The 18,781-nt window shown below is 38.7% G+C and overlaps 1 non-coding gene across 1 annotated transcript; it reads right to left on the bottom strand.

Moving 5' to 3' along the window:
- Positions 1 to 3,124: 3,124 nt before the first annotated feature.
- Positions 3,125 to 3,232, bottom strand: LOC127742777 (small nucleolar RNA R71). Its single transcript, XR_008004182.1, has one exon. It is a non-coding gene; the product is annotated as a small nucleolar RNA R71 (small nucleolar RNA).
- Between the last annotated feature and the right edge of the window lie 15,549 nt (positions 3,233 to 18,781).

Genomic DNA, 18,781 nt, shown 5'->3' with positions numbered 1-18,781 from the left:
CCCACCTGCTGTGAATCCGCCATGTATCATGTGGACATGTCTTTCTGGTGTCCGAGGTGATCGTTCTGTTCGTTCGGTGTCTTCATCTCTTCGTCTCTTTCTTTGATCATCATCCCGGGTGGCCAGGAATCGATCTAATTTTCCTTCTCTCACCAATTTTTCTATGATATTTTTTAAGTCGAAGCATTCGTTTGTGGAGTGTCCTCGGACTCGATGGTATTCACAATATTCCTTTCGGTTTCCTCCTCCCCTTTTGCCTTTGAGTGGCCATGCTGGGGGGATTTTTTCTGTATGGCAGACTTCTTTGTATATCTCAACCAGGGATGCCCTGAGAGGAGTGAAATTATGGTATTTTTTGACTTTCTCCCCTTGTCGATCTTCTTTTCTCTTAGACTCTTTGTCTCTGTCTCGGTAGGAGGCTCCCGATTTTGAGGTCTCTCCTAACCGAGCGATTTCTTCCATGTTGATGTATTTTTCTGCTCGTTCCTGTACTTCGTCTAAGGAGGTCGGGTACTTTTTTGAGATAGATTGGCTGAAAGGTCCTTCTCGTAGGCCATTGATGAGTCCCATAATGGCGGCCTCTATTGGTAAATTTTGTATGTCCATGCATGTTTTGTTGAATCTCTCCATGTAGTTTCAGAGGCTTTCCCGATCTCCTTGTTTGATCCCTAGTAAACTAGGGGCGTGCTTGGCTTTATCTTTCTGAATGGAGAATCTGGCTAGGAATTTTTTGGCAAAGTCATCAAAGCTTGAGATGGACTTCGGCGGTAGGTTGTCGAACCATCGGATCGCTGTTTTTGTCAGAGTTGTTGGAAAAGCTTTGCAGCGAACAGCATCTGGGGCATCAGTGAGGTACATTCTACTTCTGAAGTTGCTGAGGTGATGGTTGGGATCTGTGGTGCCATCATACAAGGTCATATCCGGGAGCTTGAAGCCTTTTGGAATTTTGGTTCTCATGATTTCCCTGGTGAACGGGTCTTGTTCTTTGCGTAAATTTTCCTCGGGATTATCCCGAGGTACTTTTGATTTGAGATCGGCTTCCAAATGCTGTAGTTTTTCTTCCAACTCCCGATGTCGCCGCACCTCTCTTTGGAGATCTCTTACTTGTAGCGTGACATCCACGTTTTTGTGCGGTGTTCGATCCTCCAGACCTGAATCGTGGTCGTTGTCATGGTCGTCCGCCATGGTGATGGGATGACGTCCAGGTTCCCCGGCAACGGCGCCAATGTTCCGGGGGTTACCTGAAACTGTAGGTCGATCTCGGACGAGATCTTTTGTGCTGGTCAGAGTCGACGTGTCCGACAGGTGTGTAGCGGCCGGAGCTGGTGTGTCCGACTTGTTGGACCTGGTGATGGTGCTGATCCTTCATCCCCGGAGGGTGGGGGTACCTGCAAGGGACTCCGATGCTTAAGTTAGCAAGGGTATTAAGCAGGTATTGAGTAGAATCAGAGTATGAGTTATACCTGGGTGCTCCAGTGTATTTATAGTGGTGAGACGTGACCTTTTTGGATAAGATAAGTTAGTTATCTTATCTTATCTTTATCTTTGAGTTGAGGTCAGCGTATCTTCAACGGAACCGCCTCTATCCTATAGGCTTGGGCTGCCTTAAGATTCGGGTCGTACTCCTCTATTTGGGCCCTTACTTGGGCTCTCCTGTCGATTTGGCCGAGCTCTTTGAAAAGAGGTCGGATAATTTGACCTGAAGAGGTTGGTCACTTTATCTCGAATCATCCCAGGTCGGATAGCTCGACACAGGGTATGAACAGGCGCCGTTGTCGAGGAATTACAAACGTGTGCCTTATTATTGGTTATTGTAAATATTTGCTTTTGCTTGTTCATTTGCTTTTGCCTTATCTTTTCAAAACTTTTTCAAAAATCAAATCTTTTTCATCTTTTCTTTTATTTGTTCGAAATTTTTTTTTGATTGATTTTTAAAATCTTTTTCTTAATTTCATTTCAAAATTTCAAAAACTTTACTAACAATTAATGTGATTGATTCAAAAATTTGAATTTTGTTACTTTCTTGTTAAGAAAGGCTCAATCTTTAAATTCTAGAATCATATCTTTTAGTTTCTTGTTAGTCAAGTAATTAGTTTTAATTTTTCAATCAAATATTTTTCAACCATATCTTTTCAATCATATCTTTTTAATCATATCTTTTCAATCATTTCTTTTCAAACATATCTTTTTCAAATCATATCTTTTTCAAAATCAATTTCAAAATATTTTCTAACTTCTTATCTTTTCAAAATTGATTTTCAAATCTTTTTCAACTAACTAATTGACTTTTTGTTTGTTTCTTATTTTTTTCAAAACCACCTAACTACTTTTGTATCTCTAATTTTCGAAAATCACTAACCATTTTTCAAAAACAATTTTCGAAAACTCCTCTCTCTCATCTCCTTCTATTTATTTATTCATTTACTAACACTTCTCTTCATCTAAAAATTTAAACCCTCTCTTCTCCTCTGTGTTTGAATTTTTCTCCTCATTCTGCTATTCTTTTCTTCTTTTACTCACATAAAGGAATCTCTATACTTTGACATAGAGGATTCCTCTTCTTTTCTGTTCTCTTTTTTTTCATATGAGCAGGAGCAAGGACAAGGACATTCTTGTTGAAGCAGATCCTGAACCTGAAAGGACTCTGAAAAGGAAGCTAAGAGAAGCTAAAACACAACACTCTGAAGAGGACTTTACTGAAATTTTTGAAAAAGAAGTAGAGATGGCCAAACCCAATAACAATGGTGGGGGTGCAAGGAAGATGCTTGGTGACTTTATTGCACCAAATTTCAACTTTCATGGAAGAAGCATCTCAATCCCTGCCATTGGAGCAAACAATTTTGAGCTAAAGCCTCAATTAGTTTCTCTGATGCAACATAATTGCAAGTTTCATGGACTTCCATCAGAAGATCCTTTTCAGTTCTTAACTGAATTCTTGTAGATCTGTGATACTGTTAAGAGCAATGGAGTTGATCTCGAGGTCTATAAGCTTATACTTTTCCCTTTTGCTGTAAGAGACAGAGCTAGAATATGGTTGGACTTTCAACCTAAAGATAGCCTGAACTCTTGGGATAAGTTGGTCATGGCTTTCTTAGCCAAGTTCTTTCCTCCTCAAAAGTTGAGCAAGCTTAGAGTGGATGTTCAAACCTTCAAACAAAAAGATGGTGAATTCCTCTATGAAGCTTGGGAAAGATACAAGCAACTGACCAAGAAGTGTCCTTCTAACATGCTTTCAGAATGGACCATCCTGGATATATTCTATGATGGTCTGTCTGAATTGTCTAAGATGTCATTAGACCGTTCTGCAGGTGGATCCATTCACCTGAAGAAAATGCCTACAGAAGCTCAGGAACTCATTGACATAGTTGCAAATAACCAGTTCATGTACACTTCTGAAAGGAATCCTGTAAGTAATGGGACGCCTCAGAGGAAGGGAGTTCTTGAAATTGATGCTCTAAATGCCATATTGGCTCAGAACAAAATGTTGACTCAACAAGTCAATTTGATTTCTCAGAGTCTGAATGATTTGCAAAATGCATCCAACAGTACTAAAGAGGCATCTTCTGAAGAAGAAGCCTATGATCTTGAGAACCCTACATGGCAGAGGTGAATTACATGGGTGAAGCCTATGGAAACACCTATAATCCCTCATGGAGAAATCATCCAAATTTCTCATGGAAGGACAACAAAAGCCCCAACAAGGCTTTAATAATGGTGGAAGAAACAAGTTTAGCAATAGCAAGCCTTTTCCATCATCTTCTCAGCAACAGACAGAGAATTCTGAGCAGAGCCCCTCTAGCTTAGCAAATATAGTCTCTGATCTATCTAAGACCACTCTAAGTTTCATGAATGAAATAAGGTCCTCTATTAGAAATTTAGAGGCACAAGTGGGCCAGGTGAGTAAAAGAGTCACTAAAACTCCTCCTAGTACTCTCCCAAGCAATACAGAAGAGAATCCTAAAAGATAATGCAAGGCCATAACCTTACTTGGTGTGACCGAATGCACAGAGGAGGAGGAAGACGTGAATCCCAGTAAGGAAAACCTCTTGGGACGTCCTCTGGACAAAAAGGAGTTCCCATTTGAGGAACCTAAGAAATCTGAGGCTCATCTAGAGACCATAGAGATTCCATTGAACCTACTTTTGCCATTCATGAGCTCTGATGAATATTCTTCCTCTGAGGAGGATGAAGATATTACTGAAGAGCAAGTTGCTAAGTACCTTGGATCAATCATGAAGCTGAATGCTAAGTTATTTGGTAATGAGACTTGGGTGGATGAACCCCCCTTGTTCACCAATGAACTGAATGACTTGGTTAGGCAGACATTACCTCAAAAGAAACATAATCCTGGTAAATTCCTAATTCCCTGTAACATAGGCACCATGACCTTTGAGAAGGCTCTGTGTGACTTGGGGTCAAGCATAAACTTAATGCCACTCTCTGTAATGGAGAAACTGGAATCTTTGAGGTACAAGCTGCCAAATTCTCATTAGAGATGGCAGACAAATCCATGAAAAGGGCTTATGGACAGGTAGACGACGTGCTAGTAAAGGTCAAAGGCCTTTACATCCCTACTGATTTCATAATCCTAGACACTAGGAAGGATGAGGATGAATCCATCATCCTTAGAAGACCCTTCCTAGCCACAACAAAAATTGTTATTGATGTGGACAAAGGAGAGTTGGTCCTTCAATTAAATGAGGACTACCTTGTGTTTAAGACTCAAGGATCTCCCTCTGCAACCATGGAGAGGAAGCATGAAAAGCTTCTCTCAATACAGAGTCAAACAAAGCCCCCATAGTCAAACTCTAAGTTTGGTGTTGGGAGGTCCCAATAATGCTCTGAATATCTGTGAGGCTCCATGAGAGCCCACTGTCAAGCTATTGACATTAAAGAAGCGCTTATTGGGAGGCAACCCAATTTTATTTATCTATGTTATTTCTTATTTTCTTTTTTTAGGTTGATGATCATGTGGAGTCACAAAAAGAGCTGCAAAAATTAAAGAAAAATAAAAAATAGCATTAAAAATAGCACACCCTATAGGAGAAATTTACTATCGTTTAAACGCCAGTAAGGGTAGTAGAATGGGCATTTAACGCCCAGTCTGGCACCATTCTGGACGTTAAACACCAGAAACAAGCACCAGACTAGCGTTAAACGCAAGAAACAGGCTACAATCTGGCGTTAAACGCCATAAAAAGGTTGCATCCTGGCGTTTAATGCCAGGAATGGATTAAAAGCTGGCGTTTAATACCAGAAACAAGCAGCAATATGGCGTTAAACACCAAGATTGCACTGTAAAGGAGTTTACACGCTAATAGGAGCAGGGATGATACATCCTTGACTCCTCAGGATCTGTGGGCCCCACAGGATCCCCACCTACCCTCCCACAATACTCCTCCCCAAATACCCCCACCAATCAACTCATTCACTCTTCCCCATCACCTCTTCACCAATCACCTCCATATCTCATCCCCAAAAGCCCAACCCTAATAACAGAAACCCAACCCTCCCCTCACCCCTATATAAACCCCTCACTACTCCTTCATATTCACACAACACATATACCTTTCCCCCCTCTTGGCCGACTTCACTTCCTTCATCTCCTCTATTTTTCTTCTTCTTTCCCTTCTTTCTTTCTTCTTTTACTCGAGGACGAGCAAACCTTTTAAGTTTGGTATGGTAAAAGCATTGCTTTTTGTTTTTCCATAACCATTTATGGCACCTAAGGCCGGAGAAACCTCTAGAAAGAGGAAAGAGAAGGCAAAAGCTTCCATCTCCGAGTCATCAAAGATGGAGAGATTCATCTCAAAGGTCCATCAAGACCACTTCTATGAAGTGGTGGCCAAGAAAAAGGTAATCCCTATGAAATTCAGCTAGAATTGTCATAGAGGAAGGCATCCTCATTGATGAGGACAAGCTCATCACTAAGAAAAGGATGGAGCAAATAAGAGAGCCCACTCATGGACCTCAATAAGAGCATGAGGAAGTCCCTCATTAAGAAATTTCTTAGATATCTCAAGGAAGAGACATAGAGGAGCTCAAGAGCACCATCAGTTCTTCAAGTGGAAGACGCCACCCATACTAAGGTGAACTAATTCCTTAATCTTCTTGTCTATTTATTTTTCTGTTTTTGGTTTTTATGCTTATTGTGTCATCTATGTTTGTGTCTTCATTACATGATCATTAGTGTCTACTGTCTATGTCTTAAAGCTATGAATAATTCCATGAATCCTTTACCTATCTTAAATGAAAAATGTGCTTAATTACAAAAGAACAAGAAGTACTTGGATTTCAAATTTTATCTTAAAATTAGTTTAATTATTTTGATGTGGTGGCAATATTTTTTGTTTTCTGAATGAATGCTTGAACTGTGCATATTTTTTATAGTGAAATTTATGAATGTTAAAATTGTTGGCTCTTGAAAGAATGATGAACAAAGAGAAATGTTATTGATAATCTGAAAAATCATGAAATTGATTCTTGAAGAAAAAAAAGCAGTGAAAAAAAAAGAAAAAAAAGAAAGAAAAAGAAAAAAGCAAGCACAAAAAGCCAATAGCCCTTTAAACCAAAAGGCAAGGGTAAAAAGGATCCAAGGCTTTGAGCATTAATGGATAGAAGGGCCCAAGGAAATAAAATCCAAGCCTAAGCAGCTAAATCAAGCTGTCCCTAACTATGTGCTTGTGGCATGAAGGTCCAAGTGAAAAGCTTGAGACTGAGTGGTTAAAGTTGTGATCCAAAGAAAAAAGAGTGTGCTTAAGAACTCTGGACACCTCTAAGTGGGAACTTTAGCAAAGCTGTGTCACAATCTGAAAAGGTTCACCCAGTTATGTGTCTGTGGCATTTATGTATCCGGTGGTAATATTGGAAAACAAAGTGCTTAGGGCCACGGCCAAGACTCATAAAGTAGCTGTGTTCAAGAATCAACATACTAAACTAGGAGAATCAATATTATCCAAAATTCTGTGTTCCTATAGATGCCAATCATTCTGAATTTCAAAGGATAAAGTGAGATGCCAAAACTGTTCAGAAGCAAAAAGCTACTAGCCCTGTTCATCTAATTGGGACTAAGTTTCATAGATATTGAGAGATTCATTGTATATTCTCTTCTTTTTATTCTATTTTGTTTTCAGTTGCTTAGGGACAAGCAACAATTTAAGTTTGGTGTTGTGATGAGCGGATAATTTATACTTTTTTTGGCCTTGTTTTTACATAGTTTTTAGTATGATTTAGTTAGTTTTTAGTATATTTTTATTTATTTTTAAGCAAAATTCACATTTCTGGACTTTACTATGAGTTTGTGTGTTTTTATGTGATTTCAGGTATTTTCTGGCTGAAATTGAGGGACCTGAGCAAAAATCTGATTCAGAGGCTGAAGAAGGACTGTTGATGCTGTTGGATTCTGACCTCTCTGCACTCAAAATAAAATTTTTGGAGCTACAAGAGTCCAAATAGCGTCTCTCAACTGCATTGGAAAGTAGACATCCAAGGCTTTCCAGCAATATATAATAGTTCATACTTTTTCCGAGTTTAGACGATGCAAACTGGCGTTTAACGCCAGCTTTTTGCCCTATTCTGGCGTTAAACGCCAGAAACAAGTTGCAAAGCAGAGTTAAACGCCAAAAACAAGTTACAAACTGACATTTAACTCCAAGAAAGATCTCTACACGTGAAAGCTTCAAGGCTCAGCCCAAGCACACACCAAGTGGGCCTGGAAGTGGATATCTGCATCATTTACTCAACCCTAGTAACTAGTCTAGTATAAATAGGACTTTTATCTATTGTATTTCGATCCTGGTATCTATCTTTGATCAGTTTATGTGATCTTAGACATTGGGGCTGGCCTCACTGCCATGCCTGGACCTTTATCACTTATGTATTTTCAATGGTAAGTTTCTACACACCATAGATTAAGGGTGTGGAACTCTGTTATTCCTCGAGTATTAATGCAATTACTACTGTTTTTTACTCAATTCATGCTTATTCTTATTCTAAGATGTTCACTCGCACTTCAACCTGTTGAATGTGATGATCCGTGAAACTCATCACCATTTTCACTTATGAATGCATGCCTGACAAACACGTCCGTTCTACCTGCAAAAGCTAGAGTGTGTATCTCTTGGATTCCTGGTCCACGACGCATGGTTGCCTCTCCTGACAACAGATCCCTCCATTTCGTGTGATCAGAGTCTTCGTGGTATAAACTAAAATCAATTGGCAGCATTCTTGAGATCCAGAAACTCTAAACCTTGTTTGTGGTATTCCGAGTAGGATCTGGGATGGGATGACTGTGACGAGCTTCAAACTCATGACTGTAGGGCGTGGTGACAGACGCAAAAGGATAGTAAATCCTATTCCTACATGATCGAGAACCAATAGTTGATTAGCCATACGATATCTATGCATGGTATTTTTCATCCGAGATGAGCAATCCGATAGTTGATTAGCCGTACAGAAACCGTAGAGGACTATTTTCACTGAGAGGACGGGAAGTAGCCATTGACAACGGTGACACCCAATATACAGCTTGCCATAGAAAGGAGTATGAAGGATTGGATGAAGGCAGTAGGAAAGCAGAAATTTAGAAGGAATAACGCATCTCCATACACTTATCTGAAATTCCCACCAATGATTTACATAAGTATCTCTATCTTTATTTTACATTTCATTTATCTTTTAATTATCAAAATTCTATAACTATTTGAATCCGCCTGACTGAGATTTACAAGATGACCATAGCTTGCTTTAAGCCAACAATCTCCGTGGGATCAACCCTTACTCATGTAAGGTTTATTACTTGGATGACCCAGTGCACTTGCTGGTTAGTTGTGTGAAGTTGTGAAGAAGAGTGATATTACAATTGTGCGTACTAAGCTGTTGGCGCCATTGAGATCACAATTTCATGCACCATGGCACTAATTTCCCTTCCCTGACCTTGAGAGTTGAGAGTGAGACCCTGTCCCTGACCCTCGACTTCATTCAGCCTTCAGCAGCTCTTCGTCGTTGGTCTTCCAGTCGCCAGTCCCTATCTCATCATCACGATTCTCGCCAGTCCTCACCGAATCGCACTCCCGGCGGCGCTGTTTGGTCTTTCCTCTACTCTATCCTCTGTTCATCTCTTCTCCATTGCAGCTCATCGTCATCGGTCTCCCAGTTACCGGTCCCTGTCTCATCACGATTCTCGCCAGTCCTCACCGAATCGCACTCCCGGCAGCGCTATTTGGTCTTGCCTCTACTCTATTCTCTACTCATCTCTCCTCCTTTGCCTCTCGGACCTCGACTGTAAGAACCTGCATTTTCATGTAAAATCGTTTTAATAAAGTAATTTTAGTGCCCATAATATATTCAAAATTTAGAAGTTTTAATTTGAAAATATAAATGTGAAATTTGATTTCAGTGAATTTCTGAGTTGAAAAATGTATTTTCTTTCAAAAAGTTTCTGTGAAAATGCGTACTGGCGCTTAAGCTGGCAATACCGGCTCTAGTCTATCCAGTACCGCGTATTTTGGAAAATAATATTTTGAAAATTGATTTATTGTTTTGAAAGGATAAAAATAATTTAGAATAAAAAACCGGACACTAATCTTAAAGATTTTGGCCCAAAGTAGGCCAAACAGACCAAAAAATCTAACGAGTTTGACCAGGCCCAAACTGGGCCCAAGGTCCAACATATATAAGCTCCTTTAATGAGCTTTTCAGCTCATTTGCTCCCCAAAAAGAGAAAGGGGCCGGCACTGGTAAGAGAGAAAGGAGGAAGAAGAGAGAGTGCACTATTCACCTCCATCTTCCAGGAGCCATAACTTTTGATCCGGAGCTCCGATTGACAAGCTGTTTGCGACCACGCGAAGCTCTCGACGAGCTCTACGTTTCTATCTAAGCAAACTGGTAAGAAATCGTGTCTCACTTACTATTTTCGTGCCCTAGGTTATGTGCATTTTTATGTTTGGTTTTTGAGTAGATTTTGTGGTTTTGGTTGTTTAGGTGTTCTCTAGTAATGGGTAATTGTTGGATTCTACCCCTAATCTCATTGGATAAGGTAAGGTTCTACTAAACCCTTGTGTTTAGTTATTTTGTATATCTTAGGTTTTGATGTTAGTATATATATGTGTTGTTAGTTTGAGCTTTGGTGTTTGTTGGAGTTGGTTGAGGCCTTGGATCAAGCTTAGTGGCTTCGTTTTAGTGTTAGGTGCGTTTGAGAATTGGTCAAGGTATGGTTTCAGTTTTTTATATAATATGTAATGTTCATGGACACTTAGGCTAATGGCCCATAGGATATGATTAAATTGGATATGTGGTTGTTGTGGTATATGTATGATGGTGGTAATTGTTGAGGACTATTGGTGCTAATGATGTATTATGATGTTGGTTAATGTTAGTTATTGTTTGGTAATAAATTATTGGAATTGATGAAGATTGATAGTGAAAGAATGATGATTGGTGAAGGTGTTGGTGAAAGATTGATTATAGTATTTTATATTTGATGTTTGGAGTGATGAGTGTTGAAGAAGTTGATAAATTGAGATACTAAGTGTTGGATGTGGTATAGTTGAATAATGATGGAAGTGGTGAGAAGTCATGTTGATGTTAATAAGGTCAATGGAAATTTGAAAAATGTGAGTTAGGTTGGATTTAGAATTGTTGAATGGTTTAGAAGGTTGTGTGAGTGAGAAAATGGTTGTGGTAGTGTTTGTATAAATTTTGGACTTTTTTGGTATGGTTGATATGTGATTGAATTGGTATTGGATTGAGGTGTGGTTAAAAATTGAGTTTGTGAGATTTTGGGTAAAAATGGATTTTTAGTGAATTTTGTCTGATCATAACTTTGGGCTCGGTTTTCAAAATTCGTTGAAATTTGTCTAGAATTAAAGATCTTTGAAAACCCTTTTAATCGATATAAAGTTTGCGAAAATTGGGATTTTGTAGAGGAAGCTATGATCAATCAAAGTTGGTGTTGAAAATCTGAAATTCTGCAGAGTTGCATAATTTTAGAATTTCTGATATGTGCACACACAGAGCCTTGTGCACACACAAAACCCTGCAAAAATGTTATTCTGTGCGGAAGCACAGACTTGTGGATACGCACAGGAAGAAAAAAGGGCTCTGGTAGCAGCGCTAGCATAGGTTGTGTGCGCGCACATCAATAAAGATTTATGACCTGTGTGGACGCACAGCCCTGTGTGCACGCACAAGTCGGGAAAGGACGTATGTTAGGGGTGCTCGCACAGCTTGTGTGAGTGAACAGACTTTATAAATTTTAGTATCTGTGCGTACACACACTTTCAAAATCTTCCTGGGTGTGCGGACACACACGCCCTATTTCATAATTTTAAATTTTGTTTTCAACTATTTCACCTTCTCGACAAGGTTGTAAGCTTTTATAACATCATTTTAAGACTCTTTAACTTATTTTCGGGTACTAGAACATGGAAAAGGCCCTAGGGGGTTTGATTTAGGTTTTTCTTTGAAAAGCTAGCAAATGGAGGTTTAAGTTTCTGGTGTATTGTAGAAGAGTTAGTGGAGAGGGAAGGAAGAGTGGTGCATATGGTGATTGTTGACAATGAATTAGGAAATTGATGAACTAATGAGTCCGGAATGGAAGTAATAAATTGATAATGGTTATGATGAGTTGAAGACTCAAAGGGGAGTGATGATCTTGTTGAATAATGAGAGTGTGCCAGGCACTATATCCTTGGCTTAAGTATGATAAGTGTGCAGGGTATTGTGCCCTTGGGATTGACCTATGATTGACAATATTTCCTACTGCAAGAGTGGGCCAGGCACTATATCCTTGGGTTACGCATGCGAGTGTGCCCGGCACTATATCCGTGGGTGAATAGAGTGTGCCCGGCACAATATCCGTCGATCAATAGAGTGTGCCCAACACTATATTCGTGGGTGCGGTATTAACATTAATAAATAATGACCAGAAATATCTTTTTTTTTAACAAGAGGGCATATTTCCATAGAATTAATCAAAATGTCAAAAGCATAACACGTCTTCTTATTGATACTACTCATTTTGATACTAAAAAGCCTTCTCCTTTTTATCCTCATGAATCTACCAATACTATGCTTTTTTCTATGTTTATATCTTTTTATACTATGCTTTCTATGTGTTGGGTTGGTATTTATGGACCGACAAGTGATATCGCAAGCCAATAGGATAGGCATTGATGAACGGATTTTTGTGTGGTCTAGAATTCACAAATAAAAGCTTGTTGCAAGTACAGTTTCTAGACCAACAATAATCCTTTCATGCAAAAGTTTGGTTGTCACAAGTAACAAATCCTATAAAAATAAACCGAAGTATTCAAACATCGGGTCGTCTCTCAAAGAATTGCAGGGAAGTGTATTTATTATTGGTTATGAGATTTTCTGAGAAATTTTAGAGTTGGATAATGGAAAAATAAATTATTATAAATTAAAGCAATGAAAATAAATGAGAGATTTTATGTAATTAAATTAAAAAGCCTTGACTAGGAGAGGATTAATCGGAAGTTCCATCCTTGTTGGATTTCCCAAGATTAATAGTAATAGGTTGTTGTTTCTACTTAGTTAACCCTCAACGAATGAAGGAAAGTCAAGTATTTGAGCTAACTCTTATTCACAAGTCCTAATCCTCTCCCTTGGGAAGGATTAGCGTTAGTGACTAAAGAGCCAGCCAACAACTTCCAATTACAATTTAACTCTTGAGTCTTCCAACTCAAGGGTCTCCTATTAATCAACTCCAAAATCAAGTTGAGAGCCTACTCCATTGACATGGATGCCAATTTCACATACATATTCAAGGGGTAGAAATAAGACATAATAATCAAATTAATTGGAAGCAAGCAAACAGATAATGAAATTAAATGGAAAATTATTCTTTGCATTAATAAATCCCAAAATCAGAAATATTCATATGTAACTCGTGAATAAGATAAATGGAAATTAAAAGAATAAGGAAATAGGAAACAAACTATAATGATAAAGACTTAAACGGATGTAGTAACTCTTGCAATATCTAACTCAAATGCATAAAACTAGGAATCCTAAAACCTAGAGAGAGGAGAGAGCCTCTCTCTAGAAAACTACATCTAAAACCTAAATTGTGAATAATGAGAAGTGTCTCTTGATTCCTCCACTCTCAAGCCTCTAATCAGTATTTTTGGTCTTGAAACTAGCCCAAAAATAGCCTAGAAATCACTGGGGGTGATTTCTGATACGTACAGCACGCGGCTCATGCGCGCGTACGCGTCATGCATGCATACGCGTCACTGACTTTCGCACAATCCACATGTATGCATGCTTTGCGCGTGTGCGTCCCTAAATGACAGATCAACTATGACAAATTATATATCGTTGTGAAGTCTCGGATGTTAGCTTTCCAACGCAACTAAAACGGCCTCATTTGGACCTCTGTAGGTCAAGTTATGATCGATTGAGTGCGAAGAGGTCAGTGCTGACAGCTTTGCAGTTCCTTCAGCTTCTTGTATTCCTTCCAATTTTGCATGCTTCCTTTCCATCCTCTAAGCCATTCCTACCCTATAAAACCTAAAAACACTTAACACACATAGCACGACATCGAATGCTAAAAAGAGAGGATTAAGATTAGCAAAATTAAGGCCAAAGAAGCATGTTTTCAATCATAATACAAAATCAGGAAGGAAAATGTAAAACATGCGGATTCTGTGAATAAATGTGAGAATAGTGGATAAAATCCACTCAATTAAGCACAAGATGTACCACGAATTAGTGGTGCATCAGGCATTCATCATATGCATCTTTTATATGCTTGTTTGCTTTGATTACGTGAGTTTGCCTAATTGTATAACATGCCTATTTGATTACTTGAATTACTTATTTTATATGCTTCTACTTGTGTATTATTTGTTTTCATTAATTGTGATTGTTTGGTGCTGAGGAGGTTAGGTAGGCGGTGGCGATGGGATCGCGCAGAGGTAAGGTTGGCGAAGGCTGTGGGATACAGCGGTGTGATTAGTATTAGTTAGAATCCCCCTAAGTTTAGATAATCCTGGTTTATAGTTTAAGTTTTTTTATTTATTTCATTCTAAGCTTGAATATCCGTATGTGATGTGGAGTTTTAGGATTGCCTTTGGCGTCTCGGAGCCTTACATCTTACATCATTGGGCACTGTTACCATACTGAGAACCTCTGGTTCTCATTCCATACTTTGTTGTTTTTCAGATGCAGGTCGTAATCTACTTCGGTGAGATTGTGGTTATGGTGACAGAGTGGAGTATGGTTTGTTCTTGGTTTATTTCTGTTTTACTTTCGTCATAGTATTCTCTCACCTTTTGTATATTTATATTTATGGCCTTAGAGGCTTATTTGAGAGATAGGTTGTATAAGATGTTTTAATTCTAAAACTCTGTATCTGTCTATTTGTAACTAGTCAGCTTAAACTCTGCATGCTGCAGCTAGTTTTCTATGATTCTTATATTCTTATATTTGTATATGAATTATTCTTTTATACCTATACCTTAGCTTGTATCTTATGCGTTAGCTTCGAGTGAATGTTTCACGCTTTTGTAATTCTGTCTTCGAGCTTAATCCTTCATCAGGCCTCTAGAATATATTATTTCCTTTTATATAAATATGTATAAGCCTTAGAACGGTCGTAACCTCTTATTAACCTTTGCTTTACGGCTAGAGGTAAAGCTTAGGGTAATTGGGGTGTTACATTTAGTGGTATCAGAGTGGTTCGTCCTCGTGAGCCTAAGGGATGGACCGATTGTGCATCATTGCATACTCTGTGTGTCTTTTCTTTGATGCTATTAGGTTATCTACTTGATATTTCATAGCATGCTTGTTAATGAGTGCCTGTTTGGGGTAAATGAAGCACTAGCCTTTTGATATTGAGATTGATCACCTTGATATCGATTGTTTGGTGTAGATAAGAACCCTAATGGCCACTCGCAGACGAGTGATGCACCACCATTTTGTGGTACATCTTATGCTTAATTTAGGGGGTTTTATCACCTTTTACCCACATTTATCCAATGACATAGCATGGTTTCATGATTGTCTCCTATATTGTGCTTAAGTGTGAAAACATGCTTTTTAGGCCTTTAATTGGTTGATTTTAATTCACTTTTGATTCCACTAGATGCCTTGATATGTTTGTTAGTGAATTCAGATTGGAAAGGCTAGGAATGGATCAAAGGGATGGAGAGGAAAAGCATGCAAGTGGAGAACTCATGAAGAAACAAGGATTTGGGATGCTGAGATCGATGCGCATGCGCAGCAGACGCACACGCATGGAAAGTGACGTCGCAAGGCGATGCGTACGTGCACATGATGTGTACGCGTGGATAGCAATTTGTCAAGCGATGCGCACGGGTGAGACAAAGTGCTTGGTCAAAATAGATCAATTTTCAAGAGAACATATATAAGCATAAGGGCTAAGGGTATAATCAACCAAGCCAAACCACAATTGAGTTGAGCTATTAAAGATTTTTACAAACTTGCAAGAAAAGTGTTGATTCTAGGTGAAAATATGTAATATAGCAATCGAAGCCTCACCGGAAGTGTTTGCACTCTAGTCGCTCAAGTGTTTAGGGTTGATTCACTCAATTCTCCCCTAATCATGCTTTCCAAGATTTGTTTTTCATCTAACAATCAACAGTTATCCCATGCATGCATACAAATATCATGAGGTCTTTTCTTAGGTTGTAATGAGGCTAGGGTCAAGGTAAGGGTGCATATGGTCAAATGAGCTTGAGATTTGAATCATTGATCAACTTAAACTTCCCACCTAACCTACGACAACCTATACAATTTCAAAGCTAACCTAACTACCCATTATTCACTTTTTCACATACTCATGCATTTTTTTCTCTTCGCAACACATATGCATTGACTTTTATTGAACTTTACTTTGGGGCATTTTGTCCCCTTTTTATTGTTTTTTTTCTTTTTATTTCTTTTATTTTCCTTTCCACTTTTTTTTTTGTTTTTTGTCATAATTTTTTTTCAAACTATATACAAGAGCATCAATGCATAAGGTTTAACATTTGATTAATACATGAGTATATACCAAATTTCTAATATTTACAACTCGCTTTAAGGCTTGTAATGTGCTAATATTAAGAACAAATGGGTTAATCGTAGGCTCAAAGTTAGCTAACAAAGAAAGATAAAAGGTAGGCTATTTGGGTAAGTGAGCTAATGAAATGATGGCCTCAATCATATAAATGCATGTATACACAAGATAATAGACATAGAGAATCAAACAAATCAAAGATTACAATCATAGGAAGAGAATAATGCACACAAGAAGGAAAATAAGTGGTTATAAGATGCAACCACACGATTAGGCTCAAATCTCACAAGGTTGTGTGTTCTTAGCTCAAAAACATGATCCACAAAATATAGTTCCAACAAGTTCTATGAAAAGTTTTCACTCAAATCATTTGGGGTTGCCCTATAGATAGAAATCTTGAAAATTTTTATTGTTTTGACTAAGTTTATTATGTATATATATGCAAAATAAGAAAATACAACTAGAATCCTAAAATGAAATGCAAAAGTGTTGGGATTAGAAATTTGTCACCCAAAAGCGCCGACAGGTCGAACGACCTCCCCACACTTAAAGTTTGCACCGTCCTCAGTGCATCCAAAGATGAGCAAGGGGGTATAGCGACTCTCCGGATTGCCACCTTCAGCTGGTAGGTCAACCGGTTGCTGCGTGTTCTTTTGCCCGCTTCCATTTTTGCTTATAGTGACTCATCCTGAAAGTAGAAGGCAGGATAGTAAGAATAGTAAATGCAAAAGCAAGGAAGCTTAAATTGTTGGAATGAGGTAATAGTCACTAGAATTGAAGTGAGTAAAATAGTGTGACATTGATGAAAAATAGGTGTGTGAACTCTAAATTAGGTGTCTTTTAGAACACCCACACCATCAAAGAAAGATGAGTCACAATTACACAAAGAAGAGCATGTACTTCACTCATTCTAGTGTGCTTGAGATGCCCTAAACTTGTGGGTCAAAACAACCAAACAAGCAATAAAGAAGCATGAAAGCATTCAAGCCGAAAACATATGGATGCATATGATCAAGAAACACAATGCATTAAGGTAAATGCACCACATCCATCAAGAGACTGCCTAATCAAAGAAAATGGTTCAAAGCACATGGTGGCCAAATCATGCAATTCAAAAAGATTTACAAGCTTGAAGGCAATGTAACATGTCCTTGGTGTTCACATAAGTTAAGTGGTGGACGAAATTGTGATCACATCAATGTAGTATTCTTTGTTGTTGTATGGAATCATTATTATGGCACCTATGTGTGGACACAACTCTGTTCAACTAACCAGCAAGTGTACTGGGTCATCCAAGTAATACCTTACGTGAGTAAGGGTCGATCCCACAGAGATTCTTGGTATGAAGCAAGCTATGGTCACCTTGTAAATCTCAGTTAGGCAGATTAAATGGTTATGGGTTTCAAAAATTAATAATAAATAGAAAATAAAAAGGGATAGAAATACTTATGTAAATCAATAGTGGAAATTTCAGATAGGCGTGTGGAGATGCTAGAATCCTTACAATCTCTACTTTCTTATTGCTGTCATCCAATCCTTCTTACTCTTTTCCATGGCAAGCTGTATGTAGGGCATCACCATCATCAATGGCTACTTTTAATCCTCTCGGGAAAATGGTCCTATGCATTGTCACTGCACGGCTAATCGTCTGGAGGCATCACCTTGTTGATAGCTACATCCCATCCTCTCAGTGAAAATGGTCCAAATGCTCTGTCACAGCACGGCTAATCATCTGTCGGTTCTCAATCAGGTTGGAGTAGAATCCCTTGATTCTTTTGCGCTTGTCATCACGCCCAGCCTTTAGGAGTTTGAAGCTTGTCACAGTCATTCAATACCGGAATCCTACTCGGAATACCACAGACAAGGTTAGACTTTCTAGATTCCCATGAATGCCGCCATCTATCTAGCTTATACCACGAAGATTCTATTGGGGAATCTAAGAGATATGCGCCCGGCCTAAGGTAGAACGGAAGTGGTTGTCAGTCACGCGCGTTCATAAGTGAGAATGATGATGAGTGTCACGGATCATCACATTCATCAAAGTGTTGTGCAACGTATATCTTGGAATAAGAATAAAAGAGAATTGAATAGAAAGTAATAGTGATTGTATTGAAACTTGAGGTACAGCAGAGCTCTACACCCTTAATCTATGGTGTGCAGAAACTCCACCGTTGAAAATACATAAGTGAAAGGTTCAGGCATGGCCGAATGGCCAGCCCCCTGAATGATCAAAAGACCGAATGATCAAAGACTAAACAGTCAAGAGATTAAACTGTCAAAAGATGTCTAATACAATAGTAAATTATCCTATTTATACTAGACTAGCTACTAGGGTTTACATGAGTAAGTAATTGATGCATAAATCTACTTCCGGGGCCCACTTGGTGTATGCTTGGGCTGAGCTTGATCTATCCACGAGCTGAGGCTTTTCTTGGAGTTGAACTTCAAGTTATAACGTGTTTTGGGCGTTCAACTCCGGATAATGACGTGTTTCTGGCGTTTAACTCTAGACAGCAGCATGTACTTGGCGTTCAACGCCAAGTTACATCATCAATTTCCGAATAAAGTATGGACTATTATATATTTCTGGAAAGCTATGGATGTCTACTTTCCAAAGCCGTTGAGAGCGCACCATTTAAAGTTCTGTAGCTCCAGAAAATCCATTTTGAGTGCAGGGAGGTCAGATTCCAACAGCATCAGCAGTCCTTTTGTCAGCCTTTTTCAGAGTTTTGCTCA

Source organism: Arachis duranensis, chromosome 1, assembly GCF_000817695.3.
Source record: "Arachis duranensis cultivar V14167 chromosome 1, aradu.V14167.gnm2.J7QH, whole genome shotgun sequence".
NCBI classification, from domain to species: Eukaryota; Viridiplantae; Streptophyta; class Magnoliopsida; order Fabales; family Fabaceae; genus Arachis; species Arachis duranensis.
Note: the sequence above shows the minus strand (reverse complement) of the source record. Positions and strands in the feature narration are given on the sequence as shown.